Source organism: Camelus dromedarius, chromosome 6 (assembly GCF_036321535.1).
Source record: "Camelus dromedarius isolate mCamDro1 chromosome 6, mCamDro1.pat, whole genome shotgun sequence".
NCBI classification, from domain to species: Eukaryota; Metazoa; Chordata; class Mammalia; order Artiodactyla; family Camelidae; genus Camelus; species Camelus dromedarius.
The window spans coordinates 50,352,763-50,371,739 of NC_087441.1; the positions used below are offsets into that span (position 1 = coordinate 50,352,763).

Here is an 18,977-nt window from a genome sequence, read left to right on the forward strand (position 1 = left end):
TAATTACATTACTTTAAGAAATAAAACTTTCCTTTGTATTGTTTTCTCTTGTATCATTTTATATTTCTTAAGAAATAAATACAACCACAGAAATTGTTAATAAAGCAAACATTTTCCTGGAAAAGTAGATCCTGATTGTATGTTTCAAAAACATACTAAATTAATAGATACATTTCCAATAGGTTATAGAACTGTTGTGCATTTTTAAGTAACAGAGATAAATCATTGAATTTATTCCTTCACACAAACTTTAAGTAATGAAGCCCCTTTAAAAACTGATGAAAAGACCCAATATGTAAGAATGTGAGAAGAAAAGAAGGATCATACAATTCTATTAGCTTGGACCAAACTAAGCAATTTCCTTTCTCCTCTTTCTTTTCCTTACTTACCCCTTTTCCACCTCATCTCTATATTGCTATAACTCCATTTCTACCTTCTCTGAAAAACTACCTTCATTAGTATTAGTATGACAAACAATAACAAAGGAAAATATCTGTAAATAAATAATCTGAAACACTTTCTCTCTCTATATATATACTTTCTTTTTATTATATATATATTATTTTACCTGGAAACAGGAATTAAAAATGTCATACTATGACTAAAAATCTACTGTATATTAAAATAACACATGATATCTAAAGAATAAAATCTAATTGTAGGAATTTTTTTTTCAGTTTTTAAATAATTAATTAATTAATATAGTGCTATATATACTTTGATGTGTTGCAATATATTTAATACAATTAACATGACTAATTTTTAGTACCTTCATCCTTGAGACATACAATTTTAAAAATATGTAAATTCATAAATATACCTAGTATCTTTTGCTTTTAAAATACTGTCTCATAAAATTTACTTCATTGTAAGTTATTTTAGAATTTTGCTGTTTAAAATTCTACAAGTAATATTTGCATAACTTACACAGTATAATACTATTATCTCATTTTGTTTTACAAATTTGAATATTTACTAACTAGTAAAATAAATATTACATAATTAATTGATAGCAAATGTATCCATTAAACATAACACAATTCAGTCTAGGGAATTATGTATGTAATGAGTACAGATGTTAATACTGAGTTGTGCAAAGGTGAAAACAAATATTTGAATTTATAACATCTGCTTAATTGTAATAGAGTTTAACATCGGGCTTATAAAATCCTCTAAAACATGTATAAAAGGCTATACATCACTTTGCACATGGGAGTACTCTGCAACTCAATTAGAATAAAATTTTAAAGGGTAGCAACATTGTTTAAGTATTTTTATAAATAAACCACAGAGTATAATTGCTGCAAGGAAGTGGCTCCCAAACTCTGGAAGGTTATGACAGTAATCTGTGAAGCTGGTTACAACCTAAACAACTAAATCAGAACCTTCAGGGGATAGGACTCGTGCATGTGTAGTTTTAACAATCTTCCCAGGTGACTTTCTTTGTCCTCAAAGAGTATGGCCAATTTCCAAAGATAGGTTTGGTTTCAAGTAAGTGTCATAGAGCTACTCCTTGAACCACTTTGGCATAGCAATGTTACAGGATAATAACTATTTATATTAATCAGTAGCATAAGCCAATAAAATAATTAATTCAAAGAATGATTTCCAACTTCGTTAGGAAGAGTGAGTTAAAAAACTGTAAATACAACTGTCCATAGGAATAAGAGAGAAAAAAAGAAGACATCATTCGTTTACTCATGCAGAAAACAAATGTTTATTGAATTTTTACTATAGATCAAATATTGTTCTAGACATTGGGGATACCATGAAATACAAATAGACAAACTTCCTGCCCACACCGTACTAAAAATACACAGGGGGACAAAGGTTACTAAGCAAGCAATTATAAATGAAAACTGGCAAACACTGTTTTTGTGGGGAAAATACGGATTGTTGAGGAAACAAGCAGCACCTAACTCAGAATGGGAGCGTTCAGGGACATTATCCCAAAGGAGGTGACATCTAAATTAATACTTAAATAAAAAGAGAAAGAGTGGAAGGAATGGATTGAAATAAAAACAGCTTCTATACTGGCATGGAGGTGAGAGAGCATGGGCAGTGAATCTTAAGGAGCAAGGAAGAAGTGCTGACAAGTGTAATTTGAGAAGAGGGCAGGGGACCACTTAGGATGCCCTTGTAAATTAATTTAGAGTTGAGGCCTTAACTGGAGGGTGCTGGAATGTGCCCTCCTGGAATCTACATTTCACAAGAATCACTCAGATTTTTTCTACAGAAGACAGATCAGAAGAGCTAAAATAGGAGGAAGGAAGAGTTGGAAGACAGTTTTAATAACGCAGGTTCTGAAAGGATAAGATGTGTATTGAGGTCCAGACAGTAGGGAGAGAAAGAACGGGATGAACTGGAGAGATTTTTGAGAAACGACTGACAGTGAAGACAGTCACTTCCTTGATGAAGGGGAGGGCTGAGTCAGGGAAGTCTCTCAGATTTCTGGCTTGGGCATCTTGGGGGAGAGAGTGCTTGCACAGTGTGAGGCCATGGAAGGATCAAGTCAATTGAGGGCGCAAAATGAGAGGAGTGATCAGAGTTACTAGTAAACAAGGAAAGAACTAGTAAACAAAGAGTTACTAGTATGTCAAGAGTTACTAGTTAACAAGGAAAGATGAGTAAACATTTTAAGAAAGTGCCTATTAAATTTAACTACAACATCATTGCTGACCCAGGCAAAGATAGATAGTTTCAATAGGATGGTGGGGGTAGTAGCTTGCTGTGGCTTTAGTAGAAGAGGGAGGGAGGTAGAAAATGGACTCCATGAAGATCATCTTCATGTATTTCCACAGTGGAGCTTAGTACGCATCTTAATCATACCTAACACCCGTGGAGGAAAGTACCAGTCCCTCCCCAGCCTATTATCAGACTTAAGCTCAGTAGCAGATCCACAGGACACTTTAGTTTCCACATCTATTTAATGAGATTCATCCAGATTAGCAGTTCTCCAAGTGTAGTCCCCAGACCCCTTTACCCTCTCTGTTGGGTCCCTGAGGCCAAATTATTTTTGTAATAACAATAATAAGAGGTTATTTGGCTTTTTAAATTTTCATCCTCCCACATGTGTGCAGTGGAGTGTTCTAAAAGTTGCAAGACTTTGATGATATTACAGCAGATTGGAAAAGGAAGCAGATATGCAAATCCAGCTACATTTTATTAAACCAAATATTAAAGAGATACGTGAATATAAAACAATGCCACTCTTACCTTCACTATTTGTTTTGTTTAGAAAAATATAGGTATTTTTCCTTAAAATATGCTATTTATGTGACTAGATCATGGGTTTATTACTGCAATTATTAAATGAATTAATATTTTAAATATGGTAATTTTATTACTAATATGGTAAATATTGATAAGTATAACATACTACAAATGCTTTTAGAAATCTTCAATCATTATTAAGAATGTAAACTGGTACTAAAACAAAAATGTCTAAGAATAACTAAATTGGATTACCTCTATTTTTTCTGAGCTCTAAATTTTTTATTATTCTCATAAAATTATTTATATAAATGCAGACTGATCTAATACCAACCTTAGATAAATAAAGAAAAGAAAGAAAGCTACCCTTGGTTTATGTAACTGATGAGATTTTGAGCAAGTCAAATATAAGTCTGAGAGATTTAGTCTATCATAGTAGCAATAGCCTGGGTGTTGAGTGTGAATCTCAGTTCAAAAATCTATGATATATTTATACGAGATATTATATTTGTCTTACATTTATTTTGCTTTCCCATTCTCTATAATAGTGTAAAACCATCTATGTATTAACATATGAAATACCAAAAAAGGGAATGGCATACTTCAGACTCTCAATAAGTAGCAGTCTTCATGGTTGTTATTTTGGCTAAAAAGGGAAGAATATAATTTTTTTTAAATGTGCTGCTTACTAAATCTACTCTTGGAAGTTATTTTGAAACTGATTTTGACTGAAAATCTACCAATATCAAAATTTTAATGAAACAATTGAGATTAACTCATTACCAAAGAAAACGTAGCTGTATAGTTACAGATTAGTCCAACAGTTTTGAATTGAAAAAGCTTGATGGACTCAAAAATAAAAATTTCCAGAAGTATAAAATCCTCAAACAGTATTTGTAGAGTTCACCTTAAATATAAATATTGTCAAGTATTTTCAAGAGTCTTAAGAACTCATATGGATAGTCCATTGAGCCATCATGTACAATAAATGTTTACTTATTCTCTTCACACATACACATCCCTGCTGGCATTAATGTAACAGATTTCATTCAGTCTGCCAGCTACCCTGAGGAATAATATTGAAGGGCTAAAAAAAAAAAAACAAAAAACTGTTGCTAGTAGGAACTGCCATCTCCTACTTGAGAATTCAAGAGAAATATTGTCTTCAGTCATTCATTCAACACATATTTACTGCATGTCTACTCTGTACATGACATTGTTTCCTGGATAAATACAGTGATTGGAATAATAGCATTTATTCGGTCTTTAACCGCATGAGATACTGTTTGACTTTTACATATTTTAATGCCAAAGTTGTTTCTATAATGCTTTTCACATTCAGTTTTTGGAATAAAAATGGTTCAGCATTTCAATCAGGGAGAAGAAATCTACAGAGCTGCTTGAATATTGAGAGTAGAATCACGATTTTTAAATTCTGGCCTTCCACCATCTCCCGCACCAGGTGCTTAGAGTCCTCTCTTGGCTTCTACGCCTTCATTGTTCCGCCCAGTGTTTGTTTTCTTTTCTTTTATTCATATTTTCATTCTAGAACATTTCCTTCCCCATTATCTGACAGTTAGGGACAAATCCCTGCCTGAATTCTGTTATTTAGAACACCTTGAAGGGATAAGAAGAGGACTGACAAAATGGGAGATGCTTTCAAGACATCCAAAGAATGGACATTTACCCACCTATTTAAGTATGAGTTATCTGAAGGCATCCCTGTAATTTGATGAATGTGGATGAAGTTTTTACCCAAAGGAAAAAGAGCTTAAATGGTACGAATGTCTTTTAATTACAATACTGGCTATGTATTTTCCACTGTGGATCTCTGGTGATCTTCCTACCTCCCTCAGTGTTCCTCTGCAATGTAACACGTTCTATAAATGCCAATTTCATAAAGGATTACCCTAATCAATCCATCACATGCAAGTAAATATACATGTTTCGTAAAATGAAACAGTTTCCCCCCCTTTTCAGGAAAAGTAAGCCTCTCAAGATAATTGGGATAGTTTCCAGGTGGTCCTGTCCTATGGTCCTTTGGTCAAAATGGAGAAAAAAAAGGACCCATGTATTAGATAAAATAAAAGGGCAGAATCTATTTTGCTGAAAATATGGTTGACACAAATAATTTCCAAACAATAATTTTCAAAAATATAGTTTACTCTAACAAATTTGGCAACTAGTTAAGTTATTTAATGAAAGAGTAGAATTACAATGCCTTAAAACAGTCTTTTAATTAAAATGCCCCCATTTCCCTAATGTAATTAGTTGATGTAATGATAATAAAAAGGAAACAATTTGCACAGATGGGTTCCTGAAGACCTTCTAACAAAGAAGAGCACCACATTGCAATTACCCCTTTATTTTGGTGGATGAGTAACATTCTACTCCCTCTAATTCTGTCACTGAGGGTATATTTTTTAAAGCTTTTTCTGCTTTCAGTTACTTTACAATGGCTAAAATCAAGGTTTATCTTAAGCTAACAGAGGACAGAGGTCCGAGATGCTCCTTTCAGAAGGTGCCATCAGCTTAGCTTTTAAGGAGAATCCAGAAGGAACCCTTTATGCACACTCCAGCTGGCACTTGCTCCTAAAGAGATCAATCACACCACCTCTCAGCAGGCCCAGCCTCCCTGAGCCCCAGGAAGGGAGTCCCAAGTTTCCTCTCAGATGCAGGCATCCATTTCAGCAGCCACACCGACTCGAGCTTTGCCACTTGGCTGGCGCATCAGGCCTATTTATCATTTCAGTTAAAGTGGTCTTTGTGCAGGCCAGATCCCCTCTCCGCCGCACAATGCACTGCATAATAAACTGTACAAAAATGATTCATCGACAGTCAGTCACCACCATTTTTTTCCATCTGAGGAAAGATAATTCATCGAAAGGCCAAGTATAACATTTCAAGGAGTTGTTTTTATTGAATGTTTTATTTGCACAACAGAGTGTTTTAAAGAAAGTTAAACAGATATGTATACCAGTTATGGACTTTGTAATGTATGGTAATGCTGTATATTTAGAGAGGGAAGCAAATCATAACAAGAAAATCAAAAACATCTTTGACAGGAGAGGTAGATTGGCATTGAAAAAAAATTCTGTCTCCAAATTTATGTCAGCCCTCCCCTCTTTGAGGGTGAGATGAATTTGTTCAGCAGTACAGGGAAAATAGAAAATAAAGAAAATTGGTGTCTAGAAAAAGAAGGGAGAAGAGGAAGGGAAGATGAGAGGAAACTTCCAATGTGTTTTCCATCTTCTTAGAAAAGGGAGAGAAAGCTATGTAAAGTAAAATTGGAGGGCTGGTCTCCCGGGAAAAAAATCCTCAAATCCAAACACTACCCTTAAAGAGAGGAATTTCTTTCTGTCTTTTTGAATTTTGCTTTATTTTTAAAGAATGACAGAGCCTAATAAATTCAAAACTAAAACCAAATAAAAACACTTTATTTAGCTTGATATATTAGAAACCAAGTGGCAAATGAATTTGAATTCACATGCCAGGGTCAATTAATTATCACTGGCTACCTGAAGCACTGAGTTGAGAATGTTCTTTAGACAAGTTCTGTGATCAGGAACATGTTTTAATAAGGGATTTAAACCTGGGTGGTAGGGTAGGCATGCTGACATCGTGCATTGATTGCCCCTAAATTAAAATCTCCTTCTTACTAGTGTCATCAAATCTTATCACTGATATTGTTTTATTGATGGCAAAGCCTTTCTATGCTTCAGAATGGAAAATAATAGTGTGGACCATACATTTTTGGCACCATGCTCTCTACTGAAGCCATGACTCACATGGTTCAACCCTGAACCATGATGCATTCAAATAAGTAGAATCCAAACAGTAATTCTGACACTTACAGTTCCCTGAAAACATTCAAAAAAATTTGTCTGAAGCAATTCAATAAAATGCTCTATTTTTTCTCTTCTCAAACACCACCAAATCCTGAAAACTCACTTTGACACATAATACACGTACATGGGTGCATCTGTGTGTGTGTGCGTGTGCGCGCAGAGGCACACATGCATATACACACTGCTCCTCCACTTCTATTTCCCCGGGAAATCTGACTTATTTCTGCCCCAGCTTCTCCTCTGAGGAGAATCTGGCCATGATGCTTTTGTTCCTTTTGCTCAGCTCCCGTTTGTAAAGCCCAACCCACGAAGCCTCACAACACTGGTCGAGCAAAGCAGAAGCTTCCCTGGAAGGCCTAAGTGGGAAGTCACTAACTGGCAATACCTGAATAACCTTTAGCAGGTAAATCATGGACAAAGTCTGAAGCCCTTTCAAACATATATGAACCTATTTCCTACATTAAACTTATCTTTGCATCATGATGCCAAATTTCTGTACCATAATGTGGCATGGTCGTCTGCATTAGCAGATGTGGGCTGAATCCCACCTCATTAACTTTCTACTCAATGACTATGGACAAAGATATTTAAATTTTTTAAACTTTAGTTTTCTCACCTGTAAAAATGTGATAGTAGTCATTATAACTATATAGGGGAAAATCAAATGAGCTACTGCACAGGAATCACTTAGTGTGTGCCTGGAAGAGTTGAACACTTCTCACCGGTTTCTGGTAACTACTTCCTGGGAACTCAGAGACTGCTGTCATAAGGGTGCCTCAACAGCCCCTATGTACTCCCCAAATCCCGCCTGCAGTCCCGTGAGTGGTCAAAACCTCTTCATTTCAGGCATCTAAGGGAAGTCTGCTTCTTGCTAGGAACCTAATTAATACCCCATCTATATGCTGATGACTTCCAAATTTATATCTCTTGCAGGCTGCTTCCCTGAACCCTAGACTCCTAAATTCACTTTCCTATTTGACAATTGTACAGTAAAAAATTAACCTTGCCCACAGAGACGTCTAGCCTTTGCTCTTAGCTCCTGGGAGCTAATGCTCTAAGCTCCTGGGAGACACTGATAGAATGTCTTTGTTTATCTGGAGGCCTCAGGCCACACTGTATAGTCTAACAATGTAATTTATGGCAGGGGTCTTAGGTCATGAGATATCAGCTAAATCTCTTGAGGGGCTGGAGACCTACCAATCAGTCAAGTGGGTGGTCAGCCATGTCTATATGACCAAGCCCCAATTAAAAACTCTGGACAGCAAGGCTCAGGTGAGTTTTCCATGCTGATAATACTCCATGTATATTGTCACTCATTGTTGCCTGGAAAAGTTAGTGCTGTCTACGAATCCAGTTGTCAGAGACGACAACTGGAACCTGAGTGTGGACCGCTCCTGGACTCTGCCCCATGAGCCTCTTCCCTTGGCTGACCTTAATCTGTATCCTTTTGTTGTCATAAATTGTAACAGTGAGTATAACAGCTTTCAGTCACTCTGTGAGTTCTTCTAGAGAATTATCAAACCTGAAGGTGATCCTGGGGACTGCTGAAATTGCAAGTGGTATCAGAAGTGAAGATGGTCTTGGAGACTCCCAAAGTTTGCAGCTGGTGTTAGAAATGAGGGTGTTCCTGAGGGACCTCTGAATAATGCAATATCTCTACCTTGATGTGTAGCAAATACTGCACAGCATTCCAAAATTGGCTTTTTATCTCCCCAGTCTCCAGAACTATTCTTCCTTCAATTTTCCCCACCTATGATGATGGCAACTCTTATCATTCCAGTTACTCAGGCCAAAAACCTTGCTGTCATCTTTAATCCTTTCTTTTTAGCACACCTCACATGCAACTTCTTAGAAAATCCTTAAAAATATACATAGAAAGCTGCCAACTCTTACTACTTCTAACACACTGGATTGACCTACTGTGATGTCTGAAGTGGATTATTGTAAAAGCCTCCAAAATAGCATTGCCCTTAACAAATTTGCATACCCAGATATATCCAGTAGCAAGTCATAGTCTTTGGCACTAATCTCGTAAGTATGGAGAGTCAGTGCCCTGGATCTTTTAAGAGAGGCAGGTGGGAATGAAGAAGGCAGGAACATACAGGACAGTTTTAGTTAGTACAGACCTGGATACTGTGAGTGCAGTTAGGTGAAAATATGCTCAGTGACCACTGAAATATGAAGTCCCTAGGCTTGACTCAATACATAAAAAATTCTAAAGCATGAGGAACGTTATATCAGTGGCTTGTGATTCTCTAGACCATGTGGAGGGAGACATTATGCTTCCAGGCAACCAGTCCAGCTTAAGAAAGTTGTTCTAATAACAGTACAAAGAACACAGTGCAATCCTGCTAGGTAGGTTCTCAGAGCTATAACCAGAGTTCACAAGTTCAAAATGGGGGAAACAACAGGGATAATGGGGACAAAGTGGACAGAAATCTCCTACCGGAACTCCTACCACATGATTGAGGCTGGGTTCAAGCTGCAAGACAAGCTCCGCATCACCGCGCGGGGGCTCCTCCCAGGTGAAAGCCTGCCTCAGAGAGCGGACCGAACTGAGGTGCTACACACACTGCAGATGTGATCCCAGGCAGGCAGGGGCTGCCGGCCTATTACACCTTTAGTCAGTACCAAAATATGTTTTTCCCTGTTTCTGCTCTCACTGCTATGGTAAAAAGCAATTATGTCATTATTAAAAAGCAAACAGTGTTTTTGACCATGTCAAAGCAATAACCCTCTGGCCTCTAAAGCCTTGGGGTCTAAGTTCAAATTGTGCTAAGGTCAGTTTTCTATTCAGCAAGCACCAGTTTCTGAGAACTAATAGAATTAATTTAATATTTTCATTCTTTGCTTACTGCTATTAAAATTTGCTTGCATCATGGGAGAATAAGCACATTAGATTTCCTGCCAAGGTAACTAAAGTGCTGTGCTCATTAGGGGCACCACAGTCATGATAAGTGGCTTTGTCCTAGGCTGATCCAGCCCTAGATCCATCCCATCACTTAATTTTTCTTTGTCCTACTCGTACAGCTGCTGAACGTGGGTCTATGCCCGGTATAACAAGAGAGGGCAGGTAAAAAGCTGGACAGTTTAATGAGAAGGCAGTTGTATTTGTCAGGACTCTTTTGGTAACATGTACAGATCTAATTCACACTACGCTGAGCAAAAATGGAATTCACTGCCTCCCGTAACTGAAAATAAACTCCAGGCAAGGTGGGAGGCAGGAATTCTTTCTTTGTTGCTCAGTTTTCCCTTCCTCTGTGTTGCCTTCATTACCCCTCAACATTTTCTCACTTGATGGCACAGATGACTAACAGAAGCTCATCCCCTTAAAGAGATTTACCTCAAAAGTTCTGTCAAAATGCTGAGAAGGACTCTAAGTGGCCCAGGTTGGGGTTATTTGGTAGGAGTAGGAGGGCTGAAGTTAGATGCATCACTGGATTATGAGGGAGGAAAGCCTGCCTCGCCTGTAGCAGGCTAAGAAGGTTTCCTCAAAGGGACTCTGGGAAAACATAAAAACAAATGCAACACAGATGCATCATTGCAATGTTTTAGAAACTCTCTAAAAAGGATGGCTGTACTTTGGTTTGTGACCGGAGTTTTGGTGATATTTTGATTCAATGATTGTTTACAATTGAAGTCACTTTATGATTTTTTTTTTTTTAAATCAAAAAGGCCCTCTTAAGAGTCTAAGGGGTAGACGTAAGTGCATAGTAATTAGCCCAGGACAACAAGCATTACCCGGGGACGTCCTGGGCAAACCAGCAGTCTTCATCCTCCATCACAGCTACTTCGCTGCCTGCTGTCCTGACAACGTCACTGACCCACCCCCAGAAGACTGGCACACCTCCCTGTTCATGTCTGATGGCCACACTGCAGGTTCTTTGTCTCGAGACGATCCTGTTCGGACATACACCCATCCTTCTGTCGCTCTACATGCCCTCTCAGCTTGTGATGACCCAACTTCAGCTCTCCAGACGGCGGCTGATTGTGCAGCCTGCTGTTTTTAATCCCCACTTGTGTCCAGGTCAGCACAGTTATGAAGCAGAAAAGCTCTGATTTTGGCTCTGTCCCAGGATGCTGCTGTTACTGGTTTTATCCTGCCACTTATACATTAAATATGATTTAAAGTTGGCTCTGATGAAACAGCTTAAGAAACTGTATGTAGGGGCCCAAGACTAACAATAATGACCAGAACTCTATGTGCTGGTGGGAATGCCAAGTAGGATGGGACTCTTCAGGAGCTCAGGCTTTATTTCATCTTTTTGCCCCAGAAATGAATACCAATGCCTTCAGCAGTTGTGTTCATGGAACATACATCTTATCCAATGAATGGCAGAAGGATGTGTATATACCAGGAATACATACAGTGTATGTTATGGGCTTTGAATTGGGAATGCAGAAGTGAAATACAAAAACATAAATGGGAGATGTTTGCCACCTATGAGGTTATAGGATAGTGGGGAGACAGACATGAAAATCATTTTTCTACAATGAATTATGTATAGCAGTGTGAGTGTCTCTACAGTGCAATGGAAGTGGTGGGGACAGAATGCCCAAGGAGAGTAACCGTTGGCAGGTAGAAAAGGATGGGTGCACTTGTAGGAAGAGGAAACTGCATGTAGAAAACCTGATGATATGAGAGTAGGGAAAGTTCAAAGATCATGTGAGTTATTTGGTGGGTCCTGCTGGAAACTTGAGTATAAGTTGTAACATGGTGGGAGGTGAGGCTGGACCAGTAGTAGGCAAGGACCATTTATGAAGGGCACCATTTTAGACTGACCTTTCTAAGTGAAGAAACTTCATAGTTGCAAGTATTAAAAAAATTTTGATTTCAGATACTAATATAAAAATAATAGATAAATAACAAGTTTATACTGTATAGCACAGGGAACCATATTCAATATCTTGTAGTAACTTATGATGAAAAAGAATATGAAAACAAATATATGTATGTTCCTATATGACTGGAGTATTGTGCTGTCCACCAGAAATTGACACAACATTGTAAACTGACTATACTTCAATAAAAATATTAAAAAAAAAAAACCCAATTCAGACTGGCTTAAGCAGAAAGGGAGAATTATTAGAAAAATTCAGGTAGTTTCATGAAAGCCCAATGTGAGAATTCAGCCATTCCTTAGAAACAGAAACAAGTAGGAACAAGGTTATTAAATTACCATCTCTCACTTCTGTTCTTTTTTGTCTGCTTCATTTTCATCTTCCTAATGAAACCAGTTCTTTCTTCTCCACAGTTCATCCAAGGCACATGGCCACACTTCAGATTCACTCCAGAGTTTGTTACAGATTCAGTACTGGCAGAGACCAACTAATCACTCTTGGTCCCAATTCAACATTCCTGGAGAGAGGATCTAATTGGCCCAGGTATGCTAACCCTGGGTGCACTCAAATGTAGCCAGGGGTCCCCACTTCCCTAAAGGTATGAACATTAGCCTTGGCTCCACCTCGGAGGGTGACGAAGCTTGGGGACTTGGGGAGTTAGGTGTGCTTCCCTTGCCCACTATGGAATCACTGAACAAATTAAGGCAAATGATATGAACACGTTTTCCTGTTAAAAGATCACTTGGATTGTATACCCAAGGGGACAGTGAAATAGTGAAAGATTTTAGTGGAAAGGAAGTCGTTTTGTGTTTTAGCCTCTGTCAGCATACACGAGAGAACAGCAAGAGACGTTCTGTCTACACTCTCCCTTTTCCTTGATTTGACGAATGTCCTACTGTGTATCTGCATTCTCTATTATTTATTTCTCTGGAAATAGAATTTCTTATAAAGAAGGATTGTCACTGAATTTAACTAGAATCTTAACTGAGGCAATATGTGGTGAATTTCTGAATTTTGACGTGCGCTCAAAAGACCTTTACGTTGCTCTGAAACATATGCCACATTGCTAACATAATAGACTCACATTAATCAAGGTCATGAGAGTAACATATAACACTAGAAATCTAATCCATTAATTTATAATAAGAAATGTATCTGTCACAGGCATGGCGAAACTTGAATTGCATGACCCTAGCATTTTCAAATTACATGAGAAACCATATAGTAATCTGAAGGTTGCTTAAGATTAGCTTGGAAATAGAGCAGAGGGAATTGGCCCAATGAATGTTACAATCACAGATAGAATTTATTGTGGGTTTGTGTTTTATTTGTAAGCACTCTGTGAAGAGGTAGCCTCAAATTGCAGATGAGGTGAACTATCTGGGTTATTCTGTTATTCTGTTCAAAGTCCCATATCTAGTAAGTTGCAAAGCCAGATTCAAATCCTGGAAGTCTTTCTCCAAATCCAGTACTCAAACTTTGCATACAGATTGTAATGAGGGGTCTTATTGGTAGTAAGTCAAATAAGAATCTATTTTCCATTAACAATTTTTGGATGTGTCAACTGTGTTTTCCTGTTTTAGCCTCTATTTTTTAAGAAACTCAAATATCTAACTAATCGTCTTCCTTTTTTTCTTTTTTTTTTGCATTTTTTTCTTTTACTGAAGGATAGTCAGTTTACAACGCTGTGTCAATTTCTGGCGTACAGCATGCTTCTGTTGATGTAACTAATCCTCTTTCTGATGGGCATATTCTTCTTTGGTTATGTCAGGTATCTTCAGACAGGATAAAATCAAATCTTGCTTATCTAGGAGGCATTCTGCCTTTTAAGGTAGTTTGCAACATTTCATACTCATTCATTATATTTTGATTTCATAGTTTTAATTCTCAAAGTGTGACAATTTCCAGGTATTTCCAAAGTACTTCACTCTCACTTTTAACAGTGACAATGGTACCTACAGAGTCCACCAGATTGTTCTGCAGGTTAAATTTCATTCACCCATATGAGTTTGGAGAGTAAAACTATTCTTTTTGCTGTCTATTTTTTACACAAACAGAAAATCTGCCATTGTACTTAAGTATAAATCTGTTCTAAATTTTATATTCCAAAATATTTTTAGAGTTTAAACTTTTAAATTTCCTTTCATTTTATTATCTTTCATGTTTTCCCTTTTGCCTTGGATCACCATTTGCTATGACTATTGCATTTCATATTCTTTCCACTTTCCTATATGTCACCTAAGAATTTTTCAATTTTAATGAGATGAAGGAGTTTTTCTCTACTAAATCTTTCTCGAACAATAAGCTTAAGCATTGCACAGCCTCTCCCATAGCTGCTATTAAGCAGTAGTCCTTAGTTGTTATTCCACATGGAATTCCTGAATATAGGATGTAGTTAGTAACCCCTGCCCCACCAAACGCACACGCTTGGATATTTATTCATTGTTCTTCCCTCTTGTTCCTTATCAGTTGGATGCAATCTTGCCATTTCTACTGGTTGGTCCTTAGTTGTAAATCTATGGCCCATTGAGACTCATTCTAAACACAAAGAAAGTAAAACACAAGCTATTCGTTATTTGTTTTTATTCTTTTGAAACTCAGAGGATTTTTGATAATGGTATTTGATAATGTTTATGGTAACTTATTATGTATAAAATAAGTGTGTTACTAATTTTTCACAAAACTTCTAAAAGGCATTTCCACTCCCCTCTCCCCCTTTATATAAGAAAAAGAGGCAAAGGGATTTGAGCCAATTGAAAAATGGCTTAAATCTAATAAATGGCAGAGCTGGAATTTGTACTTGGTACAGATACATTGCTCTTATAAGCAACTGTTCTTAAGAATAGGTAGTAAAATGAGCTCACTTAGGTTGGGCTGTTCTGTTCCTTTTTGCCAAACAAACAAGCATCAGGCTCCCAGCTGTAACTTGGCATGGTTGTGGGCACCAGGGAGTCACTGTAAGATGAAATGACCTTGGCTTTAGAGCCGCAGATGAACTTCATGCCCAACTTGTATGAGTCAGGGCTTAAGTTAAGCTACCTGGCTTGGTATTCACAAATTTTGATATAAGATATTTATTTGATTTATGATAAGTACTTATGAAGCAGCCACTATGTAACAGACCCTATCCGAGGTGCACAGAACACCAAGGAAACCAGGATTATAGCGACCTCAGTCTAATGGGGAAGATGGACAATAAACCATCCATTTCAGTGCAAGGAGGTAAGTACTACTACGAGGGAAATGCAGAGGTAGGGACAGTTTTCCAGTAGAAGGAAGTTTTAGATGACATCTTACAGTGCCCCGAGTTACATAGGCAGAGAGAGGGCTGGACTCTTGGAGGAGGAAGAGAAAATAAATATTTCAGGCAGAAGAAACAATGCATTGGTGACAGCATGGTGAGTTTGGGGAACTTCAAACAGTTTGGTTTGCCTGCACTGAACAAGGAGGAAATGTGGTGAGATACGAGCGGGGGAAAGGGAAGCAGGGGCTGTACTCCCAGCTTGGCTAGGATGGCCGCGCAGACAGTCACAACCAGGTAGGTAAGTTAGGAGTCCAGAGTATACACTGTCAGGCCAGACTTTGAAGAATGAGGCAGGTGTAACATTCTGAGTAGGTAACTGGGAATAAAATAAACAAGGCTTCCTGGGGCAAGCAATGATGTCAGAGGTCAGGCAAAAGGAGCCAGCTATGTAACCTGGATGGGGAGTCCTCCACAGGCAGGCTCTGCTCTCACTCTTCAAACCTGCTGAAAAATGTGCAACTTTCAGCACATTTTATATTATCCAGAAGAAAACCTACAAGTGTAGATTTTACTGAAAACTTAGTGGAATAGACAGGAGAGGTTTATTCCACAAGACATACCACACTCCAAAGATCCCCAAGTCCCTCTTCTTGGTTATGTGACACAGTCTCTTGCTAAGCATTTTTGGCTCTTCCTTTCATGTACTGTCCATTTCTCTCCCTCTCTCTGAGGACAGACATAAACCCTACCTTACTGCTCTGAATCCTAACAACCAGCTGACAGAGAAACCCTGGAGGCCTAGCTGCCAAGTGGGCTTATCAGAGCAATCACATCACAAATCGGGGAGACGGCTGTGCTACCTGCAAGGAAAAATCCCACTTCCTTTGTATTGTTGCAACTGGCCACAATTCTCTCAGCCCTGCATCATCACATCTTTCTTTTCTACTGGCTTATTCACTTTAGAATACAAGCAGACTGCTATTTAATTTAAAAAAATATATATTCTCTTGACACTGATTTTCTTACCATGTCTCACCTCATTCCCCTGCTTTTTTTCTAACAAAACTCCTAGAAAGAGCTGCTTGTATTCTCATTTAAGCTCAGCCTAATTGGGTTTTTGTCCCCACCACTCCACCGAAACTATTCTTGTCAAGGTTACAGATGATCTCCAGGTTGCCGAATTCCATGGTTAAGCCTCAGCCTCATGTCACTTGGTATATTAGCAATATCACTCCCTGCTTCCTTAATGAGGTATCTTGACTGATTTCCAGGATTCCCCAGGCTCTTGGATTTCCTCTCGTCTTACAGGCCATCTTTTCTCATTTCTCAGTCTCCTTGTAATGATCTCACCCAGTTTTATGACGTTAATACTATTCTCAATTGAATATTCCATCCCAGACCCTACTGGGTCTCCAGACTCCTATATCCAAATGCCTACACCATCATATCTCTGTTTGGGTGTTAGCAGACACCCAAAACTTAACCTATCCACAGCTGTACATGCTGTCCCACTGTCTTCCCAGAGTTAGTTGATGGCAATGCCAGTCATCCAGTTCCACCTTAGAATATGTCCTTTGCCTGTAATGCTCTTCTATTTATCTGCATGGCTTGATCTCTCATCTACCTTGACCACCCTATTTTAAAACTATAGTCTTCTCCTTTTACAGTTTCAGATTCTACTTACATCATTTTTTTTTTTTTTCTGATTGCACTGATCAGATTGCACCGATGACCTATTCTCTGCCTCCTTCCATTGGAATACAAACTCTTTGGAGGTAGAGATTTTTGTCTGATCATTTCTTGGATGCATCTCAGGTGATTAGAGCATGTCTAGCACTTGGTCGATGTTCCAAAACATCTGTTGAATGAATGAATTAATGAATGATGTGATCTTTATTCTTGAGGAGCTTGCAGTCCATTTGGAGAAATAAATTATATGTTGAAAAAAAGACTGTCTGCCAGTACCAGGCAGAATGTGCCAAGTGATAAGTGATGAGAACAGACCCAAAATACTAAGACATTGTCTTTTCCAAGGACTCAGAAGACTGGGCTCAATTTGAATAATTCATTCTGGAGGAAAATTGATCATAATCAAGGGAAGTGAAGATGGGAGTAAAACATTTTAGATGAGAGCAATTTAGGGCCTCAATGCTATTGCATTTTTGAATTTAAAAGGAAGCTATTTGTTGCCAAAAAGAAATACAAAAAGAGTTCATTCCAACTGAAGGTCTCTTTGTCTACAAAAAGTACAAAACAATATCCTACTAATGGGCCTCTTGGGAAATGCATGTGCAGTGTCTGTTACTGGGTGCTAGGGGTGGGTGCACAGAAGGAAATAAGAAACTGGTCTGTCAGCCCCATTTCAAACCGGATTTTTTTTCAAGTCAGTTCACTGCAAAATAAAGAAGAGAAGGAATTATATAGTTACTTAGAAACAAAAGAGAAAATGTCAGTGGGCCAAGGGAAAAGCTTTTAGTAAATCTGAAAAAAATCATGCTGACACCGATGATGGGCCACTTAGGAGTGATTATGTCTAATGGAGCAAAGAGGGGCCGCGGGTGCTGTGAGGAGCAGGCTGGAGTCTCCTCAAAGAGACCCCGGGGCTGCCCAACTGTCCCTTTCTCTTTGGGCTGGAACTGACTTTCTGTTAATGCATCCCCACCCCTGCACCAGCTGTCCTTAAGCACAGCCACTTATGAGATGAAACAATTTTGGGTACGGCTTCTCTTTGTCCATCGAGCACTTTTTTCAGGGGCGGTTGAAGGCTGAACTGAAAGGGAAGTGAATAAAATTGATCTGTGTCCCAAGACTCCCTTCCTGGTCTTTCCTTCTCACTGGCGACTCCTCTAGTACTTCAGGAACCAAGTAGACTGCAGGCTTTTTCTTCTCCTTCTGGCTAAACAGAGGAAGACATGTTCCTGGTCATTTAGACTCACATCCTTACTGACTGGTTTCTAATATGTTTCTCCTCTTGGGATTTTTAGTATTTTTAAACCTTTACTCTTCAGTTGTCATCTGAAAAATTCTGTCTGCCCGGGAAGGTTAAGGAGAATTTAGGTATCTGAATTCATCTAAAAATAGGGCCCAACTTGCTTTGAGGTTGCTTTGGTCAAAAGAAACAGTTTGGATCTCCCAGGAAGCCCTGCTGCAATTTCAAATGCATGAGACTTATTTCTGGAAGATCAAGGAGGGGTGGTAAAAGGACTCTTCTGGACTTGACTGTTCTCATCTGCAGCCTTAAGGTGTGGTCTCTGCTCAGACGTGGACCCCTTTGGCTGGCCACTTCCGGCCTTTGGTACCCTCTTCTTCCTCAGATTATCTAATCTCCTTTTCTTCCCTTCTTCAGCCAATTGGTGTCAGCCACCAGTGATACAGGGCTCATCCTCTGGACTTCATTCCTTGACTTGTGGCTGACACCTGGTCTGATTTCCTTGACCCTACCCTGAGGCATGGTGACATCGACCTTGAACATTTTGTAAACTTACTTGCTTGTTTGCTGTAAATATTAAATCTCCAAGCTCATCGTGGGGAGGACATCCAGAATGGTTTAGGAAGGAAACTCAGTTCCAATAATTTATGAGAATACAGGTAGAAGCTTGAATGTGGCTTGTACTTGTATGTGGACTGGGGTCATCTACAAAAGTCAGGGCTGATTATCAGCTAGTAAACATCTCTAAGTTGTACCAGCTATTGGTTACTGCTTATGAGGAAATTGGTTGTTAAACGTTTTTAATATTATCTCAACCTACTATGGCCCAGAGACAAAGTGGTAGAATGGCAAAAGCATGAACTTTAGATTCAACCTGACATGGGTATTAATTAATGTGTGA

The 18,977-nt window shown here is 38.5% G+C and overlaps 1 protein-coding gene across 3 annotated transcripts in view; it reads right to left on the bottom strand.

Annotated features, from left to right (window-relative positions):
• Nucleotides 1–18,977, bottom strand: part of GRIK2 (glutamate ionotropic receptor kainate type subunit 2) — a 605,730-nt gene that overhangs the window by 327,341 nt on the left and 259,412 nt on the right. The gene's annotated exons all lie outside the window — the stretch shown is intronic.